Source organism: Peromyscus maniculatus, chromosome 10, assembly GCF_049852395.1.
Source record: "Peromyscus maniculatus bairdii isolate BWxNUB_F1_BW_parent chromosome 10, HU_Pman_BW_mat_3.1, whole genome shotgun sequence".
Lineage (NCBI taxonomy): Eukaryota > Metazoa > Chordata > Mammalia > Rodentia > Cricetidae > Peromyscus > Peromyscus maniculatus.
In genome coordinates this window covers 22070527-22095130 of record NC_134861.1, presented here as the reverse complement: position 1 = coordinate 22095130, position 24604 = coordinate 22070527, and the positions used below count along the sequence as shown (strand labels likewise).

Here is a 24604-nt window from a genome sequence, read left to right as displayed (position 1 = left end):
AATGTGATTTCCATAAAGATTCTTGGAGGCCAGTCTGCAAAAAAGCATGCAGGGACAAGAATGAGGTGTCACCCCAGGGCTATGGCACAGCTCACACGGGACTTCAGAGCCTGGCCAAGGAGAGCCATTGGCAAGGTGTGTTGTTCGGAGGAGGATCTGTGGTGTTCGGAGGAGGAACAAGATGGATGAGGATGTAGCTAGGCAAATAGTGCCTAGTGTGTCCAACCAAGGCCCTGGGTTCAATCCCCAGCATGGCAATTCAGGGTGTGTAGGTGGGTGTGGGGTCAAAGACACTAGGGATTTGGGTCCTGGGTAGCGGTAAAGTGTGGGGGGATTTTTTTGGATTCACCAGCCAGTTCCAAATAACCATTCAGGATGTGTACAAAATAAGGTAACAAGCCATGAGCCATGTGGCAACAAGTAAAAGAATGAAAATGAGTTAATTTAAAATGTAAGAGCTAGTTAGTAACAAGCCTAAGCTATTGGCCAAGCATTTGTAATTAATGAGTCTGTATGGTTATTTGGGAAGTGGCTGGCAAAACAGAGCTATCACAGTCCCAATGAAAAACTCGACTGTGGTGATATATTGTGTACCCTAATAAACTTTGGCTGAAGATCAGAGAACAGAACAAACCACAATATTAAACATAGAGACCAGGCAGTGGTGGCACACACTTTTAATCTTAGAATCTGGGAGGCAGAAATCTGTCTGGATTTCTGTGAGTTCAAAGCCACTCTAGACTACATGTGACTGACTCAGTCTAGGAGAGAAACAGAGCCAGGCAGTGGTGGTACATACCTTTAATTCTAGCGCTTGAGATCTCCTATCTCTGCTTGGGAAGCACACACCCCTTTAAACCCAGGAAGTGATGGCTGGGCCAAAAAGGGTATATAAGGTGTGAGGAGACAGAAACTAGAAGTTTTTCAGGCTGAGGAGTCCTAGAGGTTAAGATGTTGGCAGTGGCTTGTTCCTTTGTCTCTCTGATCTTTCAGCATTTACCCCAATATCCGGTCCCTTTTAAAAATTGGAGCAAACTCCACCTACAGTGGAGAATGGCTGTGCAATCTGCCAGGGCTGAGAAGTTAGATGGAACATACTCTTTTGAACAGTTAAGTTCGAGTGCTTCTTACATGACCACGTGGAGCCACCAACAGACACCTTGAGTCCTGGGAAAGGACAAACTGGAGAAATCAGCCTGAAGGTCACTGGCATTGTCGGTGACGTTGGTGGCCTAGGTGCCACCCAGGCCAGCCTATAGAGACTGGGGCGGAAGGGACAGGCCAAGCCCTGGGGTGGAGTGTTCTTACAGTCCCTACAGAGTCGAAGTAATAAAAAATGACAGTAATAACCATCAGGTTTCATGACAAAACTGCAGTGTCCTGACATTAACTAGAGTTAAGTTCACATCTATATTGCTGTGTAAATTAGATAAATGAAATTCCACAAAACATCTGTATCCACAGAAATCAGAAATTAGTAAAACCCAACAGGCACACAAACACGTGAGAGCGCTTTCATTCTGCTGCACCACAGAAGCCGTGCTTTACCGTGGAACCACAGGGGTTAGCTGGGCACGGTGGCACACCCTTGAGGCCGAGGCAGGACAATTACAAGTTCAAGGCAGTTTAGTGAGATCCTGCCACCGGCCCGGCCCCCCCCCAAAAAACAAAAAAATCGACACAGTGACACACAACTCCAGTAACCCCAGGACTCCAGAGGTGGAGGCAGCAGGAAGATTCCAAGCTTGAGTCTAGCCTGGGCTACAGAACTTGACCCAGTGGACAGCAGGGAAAGCTGGGAATGCAGCTCAGTGGTGGGGCACTTGCCCAGCATCAGGAAGCAAGGGGTTCGATCCTCAGCACCGGAACAGAAAGGGTGCGAGGGGAGGTGGGCCAGACAATGAGAGCTACTGAGCACACTGGGCAGCAGACACGGATCTTCCCACACTCAGCTTCTCTCACGGCAAGAACTTCGGTACATGTCCTTTGTGTGATGCTCAACCTAGTGGACTCACATCCAAAAGCCAAAACGCAAACCCCCAGAGGCAAAGAGAGCTTCAGACTGCCCTGAGTCCATAGGGGACAGGAAACACCCAAGCTCTAGGAGCCAGTGCAGGAAAGCATGGCGGCACCACAGTAACCACAGGCAAACCGGGCAACCCTCCTCAGGAGACAACTCTTTTCAGGAAGGATTAGGTACGCTGGACTTCTTGGGAGTACCAAGAAAACCCTCAAGACACTGAAAACAAATTCAAGTGTGAAATCCTGAAACAAGACTCCAGGACATCAGTGAGAGCAGAGACCAAGAATTTATTAGGGGCAGAACCTTGACCTGCCACCCAGCTATGCTGAAGAGGAAGTGGCAATACCCCTGTGATAAGCGCGGCCGAGGGAGGCCTAGACATCAGATCGATCACCTGCTGTCACTGATGGGTACCACTGTACTGAGTAGACGGGTTGCCACGTGACATAGGACACTGCATTCCAAAAGCTGCTCCAAGGCCCTCCCTGGGGTGGCTTCCTAGCGCGCGCGCACACACACACACACACACACACACACACACACACACACACACACACGAGCCAATAACCAGGGAATGCTCATGCCAATAGTGATCCCTTTGATATTTGTTTGATTTCTGACCTGGGGATCCAACCCAGAACTTTAGCACATGTAAAACACAACTTTTAACTGTTTTTAAGAACTGTATGGGCAAGCTGGCCATGTTAAGTTAAAATCTGTAGTCAACTACCCTCACAAAGCTAAGTGTATTAAATTTATTATTGGGGCTGGAGAGATGGCTCAGCAGTTAAGAGCAAGTACTGCTTTTGCAGAGGACCTGAGCTTGGTTCTCAGCAAATCACAACTATCCCAGAACTCCAGCTCCAGGAGATCCAGCGCCCTCTTCTGGACTCCACTGGTACCTGCACTCTTGTGCACACACCCCACACTAACATGTACACGATTAAAATAAAACTTTAATGAAATGCATGGCAACCAGATATAGACAAGTTTATAGTATTTGTCTACAACCAAACTGCATTGTTTTTTAACTGTCTTAACTCTTTATAATGAGTTTCTTGAGTTTTCTCAAGGAACATGTATAATTTAACTTTGATGTTTATTCCTATTATACCTCATTCATCCACCATTCACCCATCAGGCATTTCTTGAGACCCAGACACACAACACAGCACAGCAATGACTAAAGAGGCAGATACTTGGCCCTACATGGGGGTCTCTGGTAGCTGGAGCACACAGATCCTGAACCTGGGGGCACAGGCCAGGAAGAAGCCACCCTGCACATAATTGTACAGGCTGTAGGTGTGGACCACGAAGCCGAGGCGGCAGGAGGATCTCGGGTTTTGAGGCCAGCGTGGGACAGAGGCACAGGATGGTTTTATCTCAAAATAAGATGCATGCCCAGTTCTTACCAAGAACAGCCCAGCTCTGCCTGTCGGCACCACTTGCCGCAGCATAAACACATCTTCCCTTCTGCCAAATGCCCTTCTCCAACAGGCCACGGCGGCCCAGACATGGACCAGCCTCGCTTCGCTCTCGACACCCGCTGCCCACCACACTGCCCATTCCTCACTCTTCCCCAGGTCTCGTCACTACGTCTGGTATGTCTGCCTCCTGTTACCTGTCTCTGTGAATGTGATCATGCTAGACAGCTTTCTAATACCCTTGTGTGCCAAGCGCTACACAGTAACAAACACATCAGCCCACTTTTCAGAAGAGAAAACTAAAGCTCGTGGTTTTCCTAACTGGCCCGAGTCACGTGACTAACAAACGGTGGAATCGGCAAACTGCCTGCCCTCTCACGCCATTTCCCAGCCCGATGGAGAGAAAGTCGGCACAAAGGCACACTGATGGAGGAAGTTGATTTCCACGGAGTTATAACAATGTCCTTCAAACAGCGGTTAACGGGTCAGTGGTGAGGCGCCCTCTTGCATTCCCTCTGGATCTTTACTCTGACCCAAGTATTCTTAGCTAAAATGCTGAACCCTGCTTCCACTTCCCCCTTCAGACACTTGCTACAGATGCAAAGTAACTGTGAGTGAGTGTCCAAGTGAGCACGACAAAAACTCCCCCAATTAAGTCCGGTACACACACCTGAACTTCACGGGATCCAACACCCCCCACCCCACCCCCAGATTAATCAGCGGCACAGGGCTCTGGGAACACAAAGGCTATTTCGTGGGAGTGCAGCAGCCTCGAAATCCTTTTCTGTGATTACACCTCATTGTATAACAATGTTCAGACATTCGGTTTGAGCAAGCATAGTAATTACATTTCTCACTTTGAACTAATTTAAGCAGCTACATCTGAGTTCCTCCACAAGCCCTCGGGCTGATCCACCCTCCACCTCCCACCCGGAGCACTCCAGCCTGAGAAGACCAGGGCTTCTGCTAAATAAATGACTGTCCCTCTGTGCCACACGCTCTTGGTAATTCAGAAGCCCCCTTCAAGCTGACCTCCAGCAGTGGGCAGCACACATACCTTCCTTCCTCAAGGGGCCCAAGAGGAAAACGGGCCAGGCAGACTCTCCAACCATGTGACCTGAGTTTAGCTCCCCAGACCTCAATGTCCTCACTTTTAAACCTGTTCTGTGGGGGCTGGATAGATGGGTGAGCAGTTAGGGGTGCTTGCCGCCTGCTCTTAGTTCAATTCCCACAGCCAAAGGCTCATAACCGCCTCTAACTCCAGGTCCAGCTCCCTCTTTGGGTCTCTGCAGGGACATACGCACAAGCTAACCCACAGACACACACATGCAAAAGTAAAAATGAAAAGGTTTTTTAAACCTTAAAATGGCGCTATGGGGCCATGCGTTGTCTCAGCAAGTAAAGGTACCGGCTGTGCCAAGTGCGACAACCTGGATTTGATCCTCAGGACCCTTACAGCGGAAGGACGGAACGGATTCCCTCAGGTTATCTTGGGACCTCCACATTTGCACTGTGGCCTGTGTGCGCACCCATACACAGAGACAAATAAATGTAAGCCCTTTTTTGTTTTTGCTTTTTGAAACAGGGCCTATCTATACAGCCCTGGCTGTCCTGGAACCCAGATTTCTCCCCAACTCTGCCTTCCAAGTGTCGGGATTAAAGACGTGCACCACCGCCGCCGCCCAGCCGAAAACCCAAATTTTGTACTGGCACTACAGCCGGCATTTAATGGTGGAGTGTCCTTCCAGCTGCCAGTGCTACCCAGAGGTTAGCAAAGCAAATCCTGCCAGGTCTTCGAAGTTAACAGTTTCACAGATGTCCAAAATCTGAACCCCCTCCCCCCCCCCCCCGCCCCCGCCCCCATGGGCCCAATTTCGTATGAAAATCCTACACCCTTTCCTGAACAGAAAATGCCAACAATGATGCTTTCTTTTCCTTTTCTTCCTTCCCTCCCTCTCTTCCTTTCTTTTGAGATAAAACCTTGCTATCTAGCCTCAGGGCGTTCTGGAGCTCGCAGTGAGCCTCCTGCCTCAGTCTCCTCGCTGGAATAGCAGGGCGTGCTACCACAGCTAGCTCAAAACAGGAATGCTAATACTCCCCACCTCAACCCTCCACCCATGAAACTGCAATCTTCCAGCCCTTAAAAACCACCCCTCGAGGCAGTCAGGAGCAATGGAGTGAAATGTTAAAGAAGGAAAGGAAAAGGAAAAGAAATCAGGGCTCAAGAGACGGCTCGGAGTTGGTTAAGAGGACTTCAGTTTCCTTGCAGAGGACCCAGGTTCAATTCCCAGCACCCAGATGGTGGCTTACAACCTCTCTTATTTCCAGTTCCAGGGGATCCAATGCCCTCTTCTGGCTCCTGAGGCACCAGGCCACACGTTATACAAACATATATGCAAGCAGAGCAAGCACACACATAAAATAAAAACCAATACATCTTAGAAAAGCAAGCAAGCAACACCACCTGCCCCATCTACCCCTGCAACCAACAGCTTGACTGTGCTAGCTATGAGCCACCCGCTTGCCGCAGGCCATGCTGATGGACGAAAGTTTTATCTCCAAGACTGAGAAAGGCAGAGACAGTATCCCATCGCACTCCCGACATTTTACGTCTGACGAGAGGTAGGGGAAGGAGCTGGTGACAGGTAACACCACGTAGGTCACTTTCCTTCTGGTTGGCAGGACACCCCACTCTGCAGCCCATAGGGACAGGTCACAGTTAATACCAAGCCTTCCTTCCCCCGTAGCTGGGAGCTAACCTGCTCCACCCGAAGGGCCTGATAAAGGGAAGGGAAGTACCACTTCCTTAGAGGCAGGATGCCCCAGACCAGAAGGCTTGGGAGTTGGGCAAGGCCACCCCAGCTTCTGGTCCCATGGCTTGATGCTACACGAGGCAGTAGAAAAATCTAACGCCTTTCTCAAATGGGACATTTAGTTCCTTCACTCTTGGGTCCATAACTTGCCATGGTTGTTCTTGTTTTGAGCCGAGTCTTGTGTAGCCTCAGGCTGACCTTGGAACTCTCCTGCCTAGATGGCAATGGTTCGTGCCACCACACTTGGCTCACGGGAACTTCTTAACCAGGAACTGGAGGCGGTTGTGTGAGTGTTCATGTGGGGTGGGGTGTGCTTAACGCTGGTGACTGAGTTCAAGGATAAGATAAACAGCAGACGCGCAACAAGACGATTCTCAAGCCACTGAAATGGTCCGTATCTTCTAGATGTGTGGCAGGATGAAGCTCCCGCCCATCGCCACACGGCCAGATTTGAGAGGTGCAGGCGAAAGATGCGTTGCATGACATGCGCTTCCCCTCTGTGACATGCCACATGGCATGCTCTTCCCCTCCGTGTGGGGTGGGCAGGAGGCACAGCAGATACGAAGCCAGGCTGAGTCAGCGCACAGCAAACACATCCACCCATCCACCCGCTTTGCAGACCTACATTTTGGTGTCTAGTTGCTTGAATCAAAGACCAAACATAACGAAGTGCGGGGGCTCGCACCTGTACCTTCAGATGGACGTAGGCAGACAGCTTCAATGTCAGGGCCAGCCAGAGCCACAGCACAAGACCCTGTCTGAAAGGGGAAGGGTTATCGCAAAGCCCCACCCCTTCCTGGGATCTGCAGACAGTTGCTGGAGAAGGGAGAGACATTTTCTTGAGTGATGGTTGCCTCTGATAAGTCGCTGGGACCTCTGTAAACAGCCCTAATTAGGCCAGGGGTGATGCGGCATGCCTTGAATCCCAGCACTCGGAGGCAGAAGTTAAGCAGCTCTCTATGAGTTCCAGGCCAGCCAGCAAGGGCTACCTAATGAGAGCTTGACACAAAACAACAAGAACCCAATCAACTGTGTCCATTCTCACTGGATGAGTGACACACGGGAGGTTGGGGGGGGGGGGACGACGACGCTCCTCGTCTCTGCTGTGCCTTGTGTGACAAGAGCACAGGAGGGCAAACCGATAACCTTCCCAGAGCTTGGCTTTGAGGACAATGCTGCCCTGCGCTCCCGGAGAGTCTTCCGCCATGAGAGACGAGGGTGCTGTAGGCACCTCCACGTTCCAGGACAGACAGCAATGGAGGGAAACTATGTGGAAACAGAGGACAACAGGGGGCGGAGAAGAGAAAGTCAAAATGACCCTAAGGGGCTGGGGAGATCTCTCAGAGGGCGAGAGCGCTTAACCGGAGCGCCCGTCCCCAGCACCCACGCTGGCACGGCCACGTGTGCACCTGTGAGGAGCAGAAGGCAGGACGATGGGCCGGGGCTCGCTGGCCACAAGCTCCAGGGCCGGAGAGACCCCGTGTCCAGCACATAAGGAAGGTGACAATGGACACCCAATGTTCTGATCGGGTCAGACTCTCGTAAGTTCTCTCGTCCCGTCTCTTTCCTGGAGTTTCCTCAACACTCGGTGCAGTCATAAATCTTTAGCAGACATGCCAGATGTGGTGGCTCACACCTGTAATCCCAACACTTCAGAGGCTGAAGCAAGTGTATGTCGAACATCGGAAAGAGCCAATATGGAGCCAGGTGTGTGACTCATACCCGCCATCCCAGCACTTCAAGGTCATCCTCAGCCAAGTTCAGAGACAGAGGGCAACATGAGATCCTGTCTCCAGCCACAATAAACAGCCAAAGCACAGGTCTGTGAAAATGGGAAGTTTATAGGTAGCCACTCTCTCTGGGTAGGGTTCTCAGTGTAAGATGTACGGCTGCCATCTGGATCCGGGAGGGGCCGCTAGCCGGACCTGAGATCGACTACTGATAAGGACTGCGCTGTGGACAGCCCACCTGTCAATCTCATGGCTAGTTTTCAGCTTTCCTGTTCTTCCCATCTACTGCTGCCTCTCTTAACGGCTCATTCCCCATGTACCAGGCACACTCTTTCACTGAAGCCCACAGTAATCCTTTGAGGACTGAGGGGAAGCTTTGAAAGGAGGCAGCCTGGCTCTCCTCCTCTTCCTCCCTACCTCTAAGGATGCTCCTGCCGCACACAGTGGAGGTCGAGTTAGGGAACATGTCCCACGTGGCCTGGCTTCACAGCGTCACTCCCACGGGATGACGCGGCAAAGGGCACTTCTGCCTGTGTGTTATAATGGGCCAGCCGTGCATGGGTTATGAGAGGTACCTGTCGTGAAGGAGCTTGGAAAAGCAAGCTCCAGCCGAGGACAGGCGTGGAGGGTGGAACCTTGGCCTTAACTGGCATCCGTCTTAGTGTTAATTGGCTTGGAGTTAAGGCTCTTTCATACAATCCTAGGGAAGCTGACCTTTGGAGCGGCCGGTGACTTGGTGGGTAAATATGTCTTTATGGACTTCATAAAATGCAGTCTGTGTAAACACACACTCCAGAACTGTTAAGAGCACTGAGTGGCTGGAGTGTGGCACAAAGGTGGCCTTTAAGATTGTGACATGCTCCGTGATGAGACATTTAAGAAAATGAACACGGGGATATAACTTCAGTTTAGGAAGTGGATCCCAAACTGGCTTGCAGGCAGAGGAACCACCTTTGGACCACATAAAAAATGCAGGCTAGGGCTGGGGGTGCAGCTTAATTGGTAAAGTGTTCCTCAGCAAGCACAAAACCTGGGGCTCCATCCAGCACCACACAGAACTGGGCACGGTGGTGCGTATGGGGGAGGTGGGTCAGGAAGCTCAGAAGTTCAAGGATAGCCTCAGCTACACAGCATGTCTGAGGCTAGCCTGGACTACACGAGGCCCTACACACACCCCTCCACACACACACAAGCATATTGCAGCACACACTACCTGTAATCCCAGGACCCAGAAACAGAAGTCATAGGACTGAGCGTATACTCGCTGTGGACCACACAGTGAGTATAAGGTTAGCTTGGGCTACACACACAGAAACTCTCGTCTCAAAAAACAGGAGAGGGAGAAGGGAAGGGAGAAAGAGGGGGCAGAGAAACGGAAGCACAAGAGCCCTGCTGTAAGGCTGTTTGGGCTCTTCCTCGGAGGCCCAAGCCCCCGTCAAGACGACCTTGTCATGATTTTTTTTATAGGCTTGGCAAATTTGGGGGCCCTTAATTACAAGATGCTCGACCTGGGCATTTCTGGCCAATTTCAAAGTTCATCTTCCTCAAACTTCTCTGAAGGGAGAACAGAAGTAAAGGTGGAGAGGGCAGGCAGAAGAGGGGAACGGGTACGGGGAAAGGATGGACTGAGAGCTAGAAACCAGTGAACGGGGAGAGAGACAGGAGTCTGGGCTCGGAAGAGCACAAGTGAACTCAGGAGTCCACCTTCCACCCTCTCGTGAGACCTCTCATGGAGCCCATGCCATGGCTGAGTCTGGCCTTGAACTCCTGATCCTCCTATAGAGGAAGTAGGTCTCCTTCTGAAGGCCGGGATTATAGATAGATGTAAGCCAACCGTGACTAGCTCAAGTTCCATTTCTTGGAACAGAAGCATTTCTGGAGCTCCGATCAAGCTGTTGGTTGACACCGTCCTACTCAAAGATCGTCGGGACCGGGGAGATGTCTCTCTCAACAGGCCACCTGCCACACACAAGCTGCCGGCCTGAGTCCCACCCCTGGGAGGCAGGCAAACACTGGGTAAAGTGGCACACGTGTAAACACAACATTCTTAAAAGATAGGAGGTGGAGACAGGAGTGGGGGAGGGGAGAAAAGGCAGAGCGGAAAAGGAAGGATCCAGGCAGGTTGGCTGGCAAGGCACGGTGTCACAGAGCTGTAATCCTCGCACCCAGGAAGCTTGGGCAGGAGAAGTGCTGTGACTTTTAGGTTAACCAGGGGTGTTTAAAAAAACAACAAGGAAAAATGACGTTCCTCTATGACCAGGAGAACCACGCCTCCTCCCTCCTCCTCTTTGCTATAACAGCGTGCGGTTGGCACAACAATGTACCTAAACTACCACCCATCCCAGCCTGGCATCCACTGCCCTCCACCCCCGAGACCAGCGTATCAGATATTCCTTCCTGCTGTGTGTGTGGCCACCCGGCCTTGGCAGGAAACATCAAAAGCACACAGCAGCGTAGAGGGTCTGAGCTTGGAAGCAAGAGAAAACCATAGGTAGCCACAGAAACTTTCCTTCCGTAGCCCAGATGCAAAATCCTGGGAACTTTTTATGCATTTCAACTGCTTGAGGGCTCGGCTCCTCTCTCCCAGGACGGCCATCTGGAGGCCGCTTGCCTCCGCTCCCAAACTTCCTGTACCCTCCTGCCAAGCCACGGGCGGGCGACACACACAGGAACAGCATTTGGAAGCTCATCTGTCTCACCCTTGCACAGCATGTGACCGAGGCTAGCAATCTGTTTGTGTTGATGGTTCAACATCTCCGTGGGCCACATGGATCGGAACGGATGCTGTCTCCACCTTCTTCCTGTCTCCTGAGGCTTTTGACAACTCAGAGCTAATGAAAGTCTCAAATGTTTAACATAAAAAAACCCCAAATGGGATGCAAGCAAGACCAGATGATAGCTCCCTTACATAGCTCAAACGACATCACAGCTGAATAACCTGAAGCTGCCTTGCTAGTCTACATTTTATGTGTCAAAGAAGGGACCCAAGCTCCAGCTCGAAAGATGCTGTGGTGAGTGGCAGAGGAAGGGTGATTGATGCACCTGCCTTTTCTCTAACAGTGAGTGGGTTGAGATGAGGCAGCAATATGAGATCTAACAGACCAGAAGCCCTCCCAGGGGTTCTAAGGAGGATGCCTGACCGTCAAAGCAGGTTGCTTTACCGTTGTGAACCTGCCCTGAGTACTTGCCAACAAACACGCCCACGGCCTCCGGTGAACGTAGGTTTCTCCATCACGCCCTCAGTGCTCAGCTCGGGCCAAACAGAACAGTCCTATCAGCCACGTCAGACGAGTGGCCTCCTTGACTCCAGCGTAGCCCACGCCCTCCAACTAGTTTTACATTTCCAACTTATCTGCTTGTTCGGAAGTCTTAAACAGCTCCTTCCTGCTTCAAGAACAAAAGTCCAAACACCAACGCTGTGGGCCCAGCACTCAGCAACCTCCAAACTTAGCCTCTGAAAGACACAACTGCTTTTCTCTAGCCTCACCAGGCATGAACTTGCAGATGGGGTGTCTTGCTTGTGGTGGGAGCCTATGGGCGAGAGCTGGCCCCTCCCCAGCCTGTCTGGTCTTCCTCTCCTACAAATGCACTAGCACCCTTGTAGGAATCTGCCAACACTCAACTCAAGACCAACTCACAGAATACCAACTCTGCCCAGCTGGTCTGATCATAAAAAAAAAAAAAAAAAAAAAAAGTTTATTTTTCTTTGTCTTTTCTATTTAAGAGGAAAAAAAATAGTAGAGTCAAAGTTTATTGGGGTTTTCTGCTTTCATTTTTCAACTTTTAAAACAAAGTCTCATCATGTAGCTTTGGCTGGTCTAGAACTCTCTCTGTAGACCAGGCTGGCCTTAGACTCACAGAGATCCACCTGCCTCTGCCTCCTGAGTGCTGAGATTATGGTATTTGCATGGGCATGGGGCTTATTTTTATTTATTTACTGTTTATTTTGTTGTTGTTGTTTTTGAGACAGGGTCTCACTATTACATAGCTCTGGATGTCCTAGAACTCACTATGTAGATCAGGCTAGCCTCAAACTCATAATCCTCCTGCCTCTGCCTCCTATACCCCCATGCTTGGCTTTACACACTTTTGTTTATTATGAACAAGGGATCAAACCCAGGGCTTTGTGTATGCTAGGCAAGTGCTCTATCACTGAGTTATATTCCCAACCAAAAGGTTTCTATCTTTTTAAAGATTTATTTATTTGTGTGTGTCCCTGCATGAGTGATTTCAGGAGCCCCAGGAGGCCAGAAGAAGGAATAAGATCCCCTGGAACTATAGTTACAGACAGAGGTTAAATATGTGGGTGCTAGGAACTGGACCTGGGTCCTCTGCAAGAACAGTGATGCATTCTTAACCCAAAGCTATCTCTCCAGTCCTAGTTTTTGTTTTTTTTAAAAGCAATAGGATCTCGTTATAACACCTGCCTCTAGAAGAGTCCTGCAATGCTATTTTATTGTCCAAGGACACACACTATCATGCCTAAGGTCACACAGCATGTTAGTGGCAAAAAGGGGGTGGGAATCTAAGTGTCCCGAACCCCAGAACTCAGTACATACGGCAACCTGTCTTCTTTGCTATTTAGAATCCATTAAGGCATTTAGCGTTGGGGCAGCCTCTCTGTCATAGAGAGGACTACACAGAAAAGGCATTCTGTTCAATGACTGCAAGCATGATGGGCGGAGCTCGGCGATGCGGGATTCACTCCTAATTCCTCCTGCTTTAAGAAGTGCTGTGGAGGCCACCTGGTCTACAGAGTGAGTTCCAGGACAGGCTCCAAAGCTACAGAGAGACCCAGTCTCCAAAAAAAAAAAAAAAAAAAAAAAAAAAATTGATGTGGAATATTCCTTTACACTGTGTGAATATATGCCGCTATGATTGGTTTAACAAACAAGCTGACTGGCCAATAGCTGAACAGGATAAAGTTAGGCACGAAAATGAAACTGAGAATGATGGGATGAGGAAGGGCAGAAGAGTCACCAGCCATACGCAGAAGCAGGAGATGAAACTGCCATGCTAATACTGCCACGTGGTAGAGCACAAATAAGGAATATGGGTTAACTTAAAAGGTAAGGGCTAGTTAGTAACAAGCCTGAGCTATTGGCCGAGCATTTGTTATTACTATTAAGCCTCAGAGTGATTATTTGGGACCAGGCAGTTGGGACAGAAAATGTCCAATTACAAAGGAGATCTAACTTTATGCCTTGTCTGTAGGGAAAAAAGTACTGACTCATGGTTAACACCATGGCCATGGCTCATGGTCAACACCACATTCTCCACCCAAGTTTGACCACTGCTCTCCTTCAGAGCATCACATAATCCATCTCAGATCTGGAAGCTGACCCCTAACTTTCTAACTACATGAATGAAGAAACTCAAGGACCTCCCCAGAGAGTACAGTTGTATTTCCTAATGACCCTTGAATTGAGAAAAATAAGACAAACATCCACTATCACTTCAGTAGTATCTATGGAAGCTGTATTTTATTATAGAATGAATACTGCTATGTGCATTGAGAAAAACCACATACATATATATGTATGTAGGTAATACTGCAGACTCAGTTCACAAGCCACATTTAGATGACATAAGGGATACCAGTTACTTGTGAACTACTGGGTAGTCAGTCAATTCAAGACTTGCAGATCAGGGCTGGTCAGTTGGCTACTAGGTAAAGTTGCCTGCTCCCGAGTCTCATGACCTCAGTTGGATCCCTGGGACCCACACGGGTCAAACAAGAAATCAACTCCCAAAAGTTGTCCTCTGACTACCGGACCCACACTGTGGTGCACACATGTCCACAGATAGCACACACAAAACCAAAAACAATTAAAAAGATCCACACCAACTGAAGAGATAGCTGTTAGGACCCAAGATCATTTCCCAGCACTCAAGCTGAGTTGCTCACAACTCCAGCTCCAGGGGATAGCACCCCCTTCTGGCCTCCTCAGGAACCTGCACTCACATGCACATACCCACAAACATATATACACAGTTTTAAAAAAATACACAATCTTAAAAAAAATAGTCTTAAAAGAGACTTCCTGGGAATGGACCTTAGGCCTTACTCACAATCCTCTCAAAGAAAAATATGGCAGACTGATAAACCACAGGGTCCCAACCTCCCTGCAGAAGAACCGCAGGCTTGCATATTTTTAGTACTTCTTTTGGGGGAGACAAAGAATTTCTCACTTATTTTAGCCTTCTGCTCTATTCTTAGCTCTCCAGCAGCCAGGCCCAAGTACAGCCCTCCCTATTCCAACTCATACTCCAGTCTCTTTGCATTGCTCACCAGGAATTATCTCCAAAGAGTAAGAACTGACAAGTGATGGATAATTTACATTTTAACCCTATTCAGATTTAGGTAAATGGTTTAATACGCATGCTAATATTCCATCATTATTCCAATTAAGGAAACTATTATGTTAAAGTGTTTAATCAGGAGAATTAAGGAGAACTGCAGACACCTAAAATTAACCTCTAATAGTCTTGACAGTCATCCCATTTAAATGCTTGGCTATAAGCAACTCTCACTTAAGATTTCTGCTTAGGCACACAGGGATTCCTGATAAGACCTAAAAGCAATTCATTTCCTAGCAAGATTGCTGTCTTGAAAGAATAAACTAAAAGGGCCACAATTTAAATACAATCAAAGCCCCAAGCAGTCACATGGCAGGGGATTTAAACATCATCATCTTGATCCCCAGGAACAATGCTCTTCGCATCAGAAACAACACAACCACTTCCTCTTTCTCTGACCTTCTCTGTTTAATTATTTCCTGTGATTTCTTCTAGGGCTGAGCGTGCCTGCCTCCCAGGGCCAGCAGGCTTTCCGTACATGACTGATTTCTCTGGACGGTGCAGAGTGCCAGCTGCCTGTTAGGCACTGAACAGTTGGAGGACTTCGCATACCTAAGGGATGCATTTCTTGAGGTTCCTGGCATTCAAAAAGAATTTTTTGGGTTTTTTTTTTGTTTGTTTGTTTGGTTGCTATTTTTTTGAGACTGGGTTTCTCTGTGTAGCCCTGGTTGTCCTGAACTCAGAGAGCTGCCTGCCTCTGCTCCCTGAATGCTGGGATTAAGGGCATGGACCATCACACCAGGTTTCATTTTTTTTTTTTTAAATGCCAGAAGAAAATACAAAGGTTTCCTCAACTCATTCTAAAGTCAAACAGGAAACCATCCTGCCAGGGATGGGGAAAGATGTCCTTGGTATTACGTCCCAGGGTATAAGTACCACCTTGTCCAGACAGTCTCGACAAATGAATTACTAATACCAACTACGTTTCATCATATATCTTAAATCATACACATAAAATAAAAACTTTTAAATCTTTCTGAAAACACACATCATCTCAGGCCTTACAGAGTCAGGATCCCGTCATCCCTATATGAGCCCAGTCCTAGGGGCATTTTTGAGAGTTCCTAATCCAAGTCCAGGTCCAGGGGAAGTGTGTGCACTGTCAGCCATTTTGTTCAGACACACTTTGCATCGGGTACAGCAGCTTGTTCTAAGTCTTACACCGCTCATACTGCAGGCAGAGGAAGCCACCTTAGGGGCTGAGGATAGCTCACTGGCAGAGCCTGTGTCCAGTGGACCTACACGAGGACCTAGGTTCAATCCACAATGAGAAAGGAGGGACTGGCGAAGAAACGTCACCTCACACTACAACACTTAAAAGACTGAGTGCAGCCGGGCAGTGGTGGCGCACGCCTTTAATCCCAGCACTGGGGAGGCAGAGGCAGGGGATCTCTGAGTTGGAGCCCAGCCTAATCTACAGAGCAAGTTCTAGGGTGGCCAGGGCCACACAGAGAAACCATGTGTCGAAAATAATAATAATAATAATAACAATAATAATAATAATAATAAACAACTAACGTCCCCCTAGGTCTGGTGGGTCACACTTGTAGTCCTAGCACTGAGGACACTAAGGCAGGATGATTCCCGGGAGTGTGAGGCCAGCCTAGGCTACAGAATGAGACTTTATTTAAAACAAAACGAAACAGCATAAATCCTGCTGTGATGAAACAAGATTAAAAAAATTTAATTTATCAGCATTATTACTTTGTGTGTGGTGTAGAGATGAAGACTAGAGGGCCCTGCACACGCCAGCCACATATTCTCCTAATGCTAACTTTTCAAAATCTCTCCCTCACCTACAGCACGGAGAGGCTGGAGGGTCAGACATCGTCCACCCACAGGCACTTATGTACAAGACAACCGCCACACGCCTTAAGAACAACTCAAAGAGCCTGCCTGCTAGGCACGCCTGACGATGTCGATCCTAAAACACGCTCAGCCTGGAGTGTCAGCGACACAATCAGGGAAGCCCAACCACAGGTTAGCAGGCAAGAAAGGGAAAAACCACGTAATCATCAGTCACCGGTGAAGACAAGTCTGTCCTCATACCCTTAAGGCACAAGAAAGTGTCTAACACCCTAGAACGTAAGTCCCCCCAGGGCAGGGACTGCCTGAGTCACGGCTCTAACAAGCGGGTGGATTAGCCGTAGGTGTTAGTTAGGTGCTCTGTATCCAGGGACAGGCAGGAGCTAAGCCGGTCCCTCCGTCCCCGGCGGCACCCGGAGCTGCTCATTTCATGCAGTACAGTAATTCATACATGGTGTTGCAATTAGGGCCCAAGAACAGGCATGAGAATCTACACCTACCGCACACAATGTCAACACCTGCTCTCTAGTGCTCCCTAACTTCCTGGAGGACGAAAAACATCTAAGAAAGCACAGCAAGGCCTCAAAACGGGTAAACAAACAGGAGATCCCTACTCTGAAACCTGGTGCTTGAGGAAAAAACCAGGCTTGACTTAATCTTTAAGCAATGGGTAACTATATTAAGACTGTTTACATGTATAGCTTCAAAAGGGCTGCAATACGAACCAAACTGTTGGAATGTCTGCTGCATTAAACTGGCCCGGCACTATATTTGTTTCCTTGGTTGGAAATATAACATGAAATACCAATATGGCACTCAAGCAGACAAAACACAAGCCAACGCTATCCTAGGAGAACCCTGAGCCTGACCCGACCCCTTCAAGCCCACTCACTGATGTTTCAGAACCACAGAAAGCTGTTGGCAGTAAGATTTTCAGACCACACAGATGACTGCCAAGGGTTATAAAGGAAGGAGAAATCTGAGTGTAAGAAAGCAGAAAAGCTATGAAAACCAGAACCTCCATAAGCAGTCTGGTGCATGCTTCTAATCCCGCAATTGAGAAGGCCGATGCAGGAGGATTACCACAGGTCTGACCAGGCCAGTCAGGTACATACCATGACCCTGTCTCAAAACGAAACAAAGAGACTGGCAGCTGGCCACCATTACTGATACTACAGAAAAGGAAAAAAAGAATTGTTTTATTCTAGAGCATTCTACCAGGACATCAGAGAGGCAAAGAAACAGTCGGGACCTAGCGTTTAGGCTCTAGCTTTCCTTTCATGAGCTCCGAGGAACACTGAGCACTTTCAAGTGAGAATAAGCAGTGAATACTTGACACTGTGAATTATGAAAAGACAAGACATCTTGTCACACAAGAAGCCACAGCAGATGTGAAGGAGTCCAGTGAATCCCCAACATTAGGTGTCTGCTAAAAAAGCTTTGCCCAGGCTACCACACTTCCTACTTAGTGAGAGCCTGGGCTAGACCAGTTCAACACAATGAACTTCTTTCTGTATGCAATCCAGAGCTCCTGAGTCAGAAAGCGGACAGAGGCAGGATCTGTCCAGAGCCGTACTCAGTCCACTACCATCATGGCCCCCTTCCTCTTGGTGGTCCTGAAAGTAAGTGCTCTCAAGCTAGAGGTGGCAGCTCATGTCTGTAATTCTACTACACGGGAAGTTGAGACAAGAGGATGTGACTTGGAGGTTTTTCTGGATTACACTGAGTTCTAGGCTAGTCTGGGCTACATACAGAGCAAGAACCAGTCTTAAAAAAAAAAAAAGGGGGGGGCCAGCTGGTGGTGACACGCGCCTTTAATTCCAGCACTCGGGAGGCAGAGGCAGGCAGATCTCTGTGAGTTCGAGGCCAGCCTGGTCTACAGAGAGAGTTCCAGGACAGGCACCAAAACTACACAGAGAAACCCTGTCTCAAAAAACCAAAAGAAAGAGAGAGAGAAACATGTCTGTTCTAATATCTTCAATCAAAAATACTTAATACAGCCAAGTGTGGTGGCACACACCTTTAACCCCAGCACTCAACAGTTAAGAGGCAGATCTCTATGAATTTTTGAGGCCAGCCTGGTCTATATAGTGAGTTCCAGGCTAGCTTTGGCTATAAAGTGAGACCCTCTGTCAAAATACAAAACAAAAGTACTAAACACTAAGATAAAATCAAACTTACTTCTCTACCTCTATCCACCAAGCACAAAGAAAGAAGACTGTTTCAGTCAGATATGTAAAGTGTGCATATGAAAGGCCACGGAAATGTGTTAATAAAGATCAGCTAAGAAAGGGAACTGACATGTCATAAAACAGTTGCCCTTTAGTTGAGCGGGCTCTTTATCCAGTCAGTATCAAGTATTTTATTAATCCTAGCCTGTTTTCTTTCCATGACCGGGGATCCTGTCAGGTCATTTAAGTATGTGCCTACTCAGGGCAAGCATGCAGAAAACACACCTTGTCCCCACAGGCCCATGCAAACCTTAATGAAATGCAGGACAGACACACACACACACACACACACACACACACACACACACACACACACACACACACACCACCTCTACATAGTTCCAAATGCAGTTCCATTACAAACTGTAAGGGTTCCCTCAGAGCATAGTGAGTTGCTCAGAGACAGGTTTAGAAATATCCTAAGCTAACCAAGTGCCACAGTTATAATTACTACATTAGTCCATAGGAACAGAACGAACAGCAAGTAGGAGAGGGAGGGGGAGGGGAGGGAAGGGGGAAAGGAGAGGCTCAACAGGAAAAAGGATGAGAGGATGGCAGCCCCCCCCCCCCCCCCCGCGCATGCAGGTGTGTGGGTGTGTGCTAATGAACAAAGCACATCATGTGTATGAATGTATGAAATTTGAAAGAATAAATTAAAAACACACACACTCTGCCACACAGGGCACTGTGCGCATCCCAGAAAACGAGGGCAGAAGCGCTAGAACGCACCCCCAAATCATCAATGTATTATCTTTAAGGCCTTAAAGTCAGTCTAATTTCCTTCAGAGAAAACGAGCCAAAACAAACAACCACACGTATCCACACTTCCTGCTCTGCCTCCCTTAGCTCTCCTCCGCTTCTGAGGCTCGGCTGTCGAGTGTGTTTGCGTTCTTCAGCCAGTCATGTCGGACCCACGCCAGTATTGGAGTTCATCAGCACAGCTGTCTCCAACGTCAAGTGAGAAGACTCCACCAGAATCCTGCAGCTACTGCAAATTGTTAATATTGTGATTTCTACAGACTTCCCTGCAGGGGCAGAAACACAGACCCCATCCTACTACGCAGGAGATTTACTTCGAAACTGGAAAACGCGCCAGCCCAGTGACACAATGCTGCAGTCCAGGCTCCTTGGGAATGTAGAGGCAGGAGGATTGCCAGAGTTCAGAGTTTAATGCCAGCCTGGGTAACACAGTGAGACCTACTAACCTCCACCTCTAAAAATCAACCAATCAAAACAACAATAAACTCTGGCTGAGCCACCTCTCCAGCCCCTGGAGTCTCTTTTGTTTGATGCTATGTATGCCAGGCTACATGACCCACAGACTTCTTCTGGGGATTCCTGTCTAGGCCTCCTATTTGCCAACAGGAGCACTGAGATTCCCAATGTGCACTACCGTGTCTAGCTTATATGGGTTCTGGGGATTCCAATTCAGGTCCTTGCATACTTTTATCTATTGAGCAATCTCCCCAGGCCGGAAACAGTATCTGAAATAATTCTATCATATTGCTCTCTTTGGTACACATTTATTATGCAAATACAACGTCCTCGATGGTACTGGGCCAACAGTAGAAAGCTAAGCAGTGGAATTACTAAGCAGTAACCCTGAATCCAAAGAGCCCGTGGTCTGACGCAGAATCTAGCTAGGAAGCAGCCCAGCTATGTGGTATAAACTGCCTGGCAGAACACAGGAAAAAGACACAGCCAGGAGAAGTGGGGTGGGGAAGTCGAGGAAAACCTCCGAAAAGGATGAGTCACACTCACCTCCAGACGCGAAGCAAAGCAGAATCCCAGAATGAAGGGAAACGGTGAACTCTGAATTCATCCCAATCCAACACCCATGAGTTCAAGGCCAACCTCAGCTACACGGTAAATTCGAGGTTAGCCTGGGTTACACCTTATTTCAAACAAGTAACACAAAAACACACTCACAAAGGCAGCAAGAGTAAGCACGCTGCTGGGGCACAGTAGTCGTGGCAGGTCTTCCTGCGGCGTTCCTGGGAAATTTTACTGGTTCAGGAGGCAGGAAAGTGAGACTTGTTGCAGCCGCAAAAAAGGTAGCATTTTCTAATGACCAGACCAAGGTTCTAATTTCACACGGACAACTCATATTTTCAACGTCAAGAGTTCTATTCGTAAAGATTTCCCCGGCTCAGGGTTTCAAACCTGTGAGCTCTACGCCAGCCAGTACCACGCAGCAAAAGCTGCTCAAAACATAAAAAGAACCTGCTTACACAGAATGGAACCGGTACTCCCAGCCCTAGGAGGCAGAGGCAGGGGGATCACTGCAGGCTCAAGGGTAGCCCGATATACGTAGGTAAGTCTCAGGTAAGCTGGGGCTGCGTAGTGAGACCCTGTCTCAGACAGACAGACAGACAGACAGACGACAGACAAAGGAATGCTAAGACAGTCGGCTAAGTGGTCCAAACCTGTACACAATCTCCAATACTCGGGGGACTAAAACAGGATTTTTAAATTCAGGACGGCCTGGACTACAGAGTGAGTTCAAGGCCAGTCAGGGTAATGTAGTAAGACATTGTTCCAAAATTTAAGAGTTTCTGAAAAATAGAAAGAAAAAACAAAGCAAAACAAAAGCAGCTGGAGAGCCGGCTCAGTGATGAAGGGCGTTTGCTGCAGGCCGGGGGTGGTGTCCACACCTCTAATCCCAGCACTCTGGGAGGCAGAGGCAGGCGGGTCTCTGTGAGTTTGAGGCCAGCCTGCGCTACAGAGTTCCAGGACAGCCAAGGCCACACAGAGAAACCCTGTCTCAAAAGAGGAAAAAAAAAAAAAAAGAGGTAAAGAAACAACAGTATTCGCTGCTCTTCCGGAGGACTGGAATCTGAATCTCAGCATTCAGATTGGGCGGCTCACAACTGCCTATAACCCTAAATCTAGGGGGTCTGACGATCTCTTTTACACTTCACAGGCACTACACTCATGTGCACAGATGCACACCCAAACAAACGGTACAGAAATAAAAACGTCTTTTGTCGGGTGTGGTATCAAATAACTGTAACACCAGCATTTAGAAGGTAGACATGGGGGGATCAGGGAGGCATTCAGAGCCAGCTTGGCTGAACAAGGAGTCTGAGGCTAGCCTGAGCTCCTGACACCCTGTCTCGGGGCCCTCTTGGGGCCAGGGGATGGCTCATCAGGTAAAGTGCTTGCCACACAAACCGGATGACCCAAGTTTGATCCCCAGGACCCACATGAAGGTGAAAAGAGAGAAAGAACTCCACAAAGTTGCCCTCTGACCTCCACAGCAGCAACATGGCACGTGTGTGTGTACACAGACACATACACCTTACACACTGTACATACACACCAGAAATAAACTTTTAAAAAGACAAAAGAATGTGCATGGCTCACCATTGCCTGCATTGGGTTTCATGCACTCCAGTCATAATACTCTGAGCCTCCATCACCAATGCTGAGGAGAATTACAGCGCTCCCAGCCCCAGGTTCCTTTCACTTCACTTTAACCTGATGTGCTCCTCAGACTTCACAGCAGTTTTCAAAGAAGAAAAACCATGGCAACGGCAGATTGTCACCGATTTAGAATAATTAGGAACCAACAGAATGACTGGCAGAAACGTGGTGAACATGGCCAGGAGACAGAGCTACGGCTGTGGTGAAGCGCCCGCCTGGCCTGCACGCGGCCAGGTTGACTAAGGCTGGCCATCACCATTCAGATACCAGCTGGGAGCACAGCGCTCTTCCCGGACCAGGCTGTTGAGTGACCTCTCCATTTCTTCAGTCACTAAATGGGTGGTCCTGGGCAAACTACTTAAATTCTCCTCCGTTTCCCCAAATAAAAAACAGAGGCAGTACCACAGTGAGTTCCACATAGTTCATTGCCATGCTAGTCATACTAAGTAACTCCAGAGCCAGTACTCAGGAAGCTGAGACAGGAGGATCTCTCTAAGTTAGAGATCCTCCTCACGGAAAGTCCCAAGCCAGCCAGGGGACTCATAGTGAAGCCCTGTCTCAGAGACTATAACATCCAGAAAGTCTTTTCGACAGCGGTAAAGATTCTAGGCCTTCTCGTTCTCGAGAACTAGAGCCCACCTCTAATATCTACTGTCTCAATAGATTTTTTTTTGAGTCAGGGTCTTACTCTTAGCCCAAGCTGGCTGGTCTCAAACTCCTGCTTCAGCCTCCAGTTGCTGGGATAACAGGTGTGAGCCACCAATTTCAACAAGACTTCTGACAGTGGTAAACCCCATCTCTCCCCAGGACTGGATGAAAAGGGATTCACTTAATGCTGGTCCCCACCTGAAATCCTTTCACGGAGGCTAGCAAATGGGGAAGGATGCAAAGCTGGCCTGCTGCTAGATGCCACAAGCCAGACCTGCACTCCCAGTGGGAGGAACCAAGGAACCCAGGGCACAGCGGGCAAAGGTCTCCAAGAACCCCCGACAGCACAGGTACACTGTCCTCACTGCTCCTCCGCGCAAGCACGAACAGGGGCCCAGAAAGATAGGATCGTCTATTGGCCAAGTTCCAAAAGAGGAAGGCCTAGCAGATACTCCGTTCCCTCCATATTTCAACAGTAAAACTCCCAACTTTCTTCCACTTTGTGATTTCAATGACAGGTCTAGGAAGGCAAGGTAAAAATGTCTAAAATAGACCAACACAGGCTGCGGGGCTCGCAGAGCAGGTGAGGACCCCTCCTAGGACAGGTGTCTTGGCAGATTAGGGTTACTGCAGTCACAGCTCCCTGGGGACACACGGAAGGAAATTCCCTTTCCAGAGCATCAGCTTCCTTCCACCCAGCCTGACAATGGACGCCAAAGGATAAAGGGCCATTTAAAAACAAACAGTGGGCTTGCTAGTCTGGGTGTGTCAGGCCCTGGGTGCAAACTCCAGCACCGAAAACAAAGAAAAACAAAAGTGGGATTTCTTACAGTGGAACACAGCGTTCTGCCGCCTGCTACAGGAGCCCTTTAAGCCTCCCGGTCGCCCAGCCCCAAGTCACTTCCCTTCTTTGCACTCTAGTGTCCACCACGGGGGTGTGGGGGTGGGACGACACACAAAAGCAAAAGGCCTGAGGTTTGGGAGCTCGTCTCCAACCACCCCCACTCCACCGCCCCAGGTCTCCCTCCCTCTCTGCGTCCGCGAGGCTGCTGACCCGCTCTGGAGTCCAAGCAGGCGCCGCTACTACCTTGGCTAATGGCAGCACTGAATGAAAGGAGCCGAGGCAGGCTTAGGATTTATGAATGTGCAGGGGAGGAGGGATATCATGTGACAATAAAGGAGAACGTCTTATTCACAAAAAAAAAAAGAAAAAAAAGTGGCTGGTGGCGAGCACCGTCGCTGAACAGCGGTCGCAGAGCCGGGACCGCTCGGACCCCAGACGGCCCCGCCCCCAGAGCCCCGCGAGGGAAACGCCTCGGACCCAAGAGCGGGGACCCAACCCAACACGCGACTAAGGCGGGAGGCAGCTGCCACTTAGCCCGGAGACAGTGACAGCCCCGGGTCTCCTGGAGGGGCGGCCCGGGAGCACCTCCGACTAAGCACCGAGAGCTTTGTTCCCCTCGGGCCCGCGGGCCGGGCACACGCACGGGCACGCGCTCTCCCTCACATACACGCCAGGAGCGCGCTTCCCCGCACGCTCTCTCCCGCCCTCGCTGCACACGCTTCGGATCCGCCCCCAGAGCTGCCCCGACACCGCGGGGCGCGTGTGCCGGCCCACACGCGCGTGCACACACTCACGCGCGCCGGGACTCCGCGGGCTGCTCCCGCGCTCCGGCTGCTGCGCGGACCCAGGCGCACGGACCCTGTGCCGAGCCGAGCCGGGCCGGCCCTCCCCCAACTCCTTGGTGTTTTTATGAATGAAAATGTGGTATGCAAATGAGAGCGATTCAAGAAAAACGAAATGGCGGAGCCGGGCCCCAGAGGGCTCGGGAGAGGACTGTAGGGCAGGCAGCCGAGTCGGGAGTCACAAAGTCACCATGCACACATACCCATCGACCCCGGGATGCCCCGCGTGGAGGGCGTCAGAGCTTCCGCTCGCGCAGTGCGGGAGACCGCCCCGAGGTCATTCGCGCGCCCTTGGCCCCGGCTGCGACCCAGACTCGCAGACCCTAGGCGGTTCCTGCAGCCTCCCCCAGCCAGGCTGGAGAGCCTTGCGCACAGCCCCGACAGCCAGCAGCACCCCACGCCAAGTTCCCCCGACGAGCCCCCCGCCTGCGTCCTTGGCGGCGGCCCCCACGCCGCC

The 24604-nt window shown here is 49.6% G+C and overlaps 1 protein-coding gene across 1 annotated transcript in view; it reads right to left on the bottom strand.

The window, feature by feature from the left end:
• The window catches only part of Spred2 (sprouty related EVH1 domain containing 2), a 107524-nt gene that overhangs the window by 81970 nt on the left and 950 nt on the right, over positions 1-24604 (bottom strand). The gene's annotated exons all lie outside the window — the stretch shown is intronic.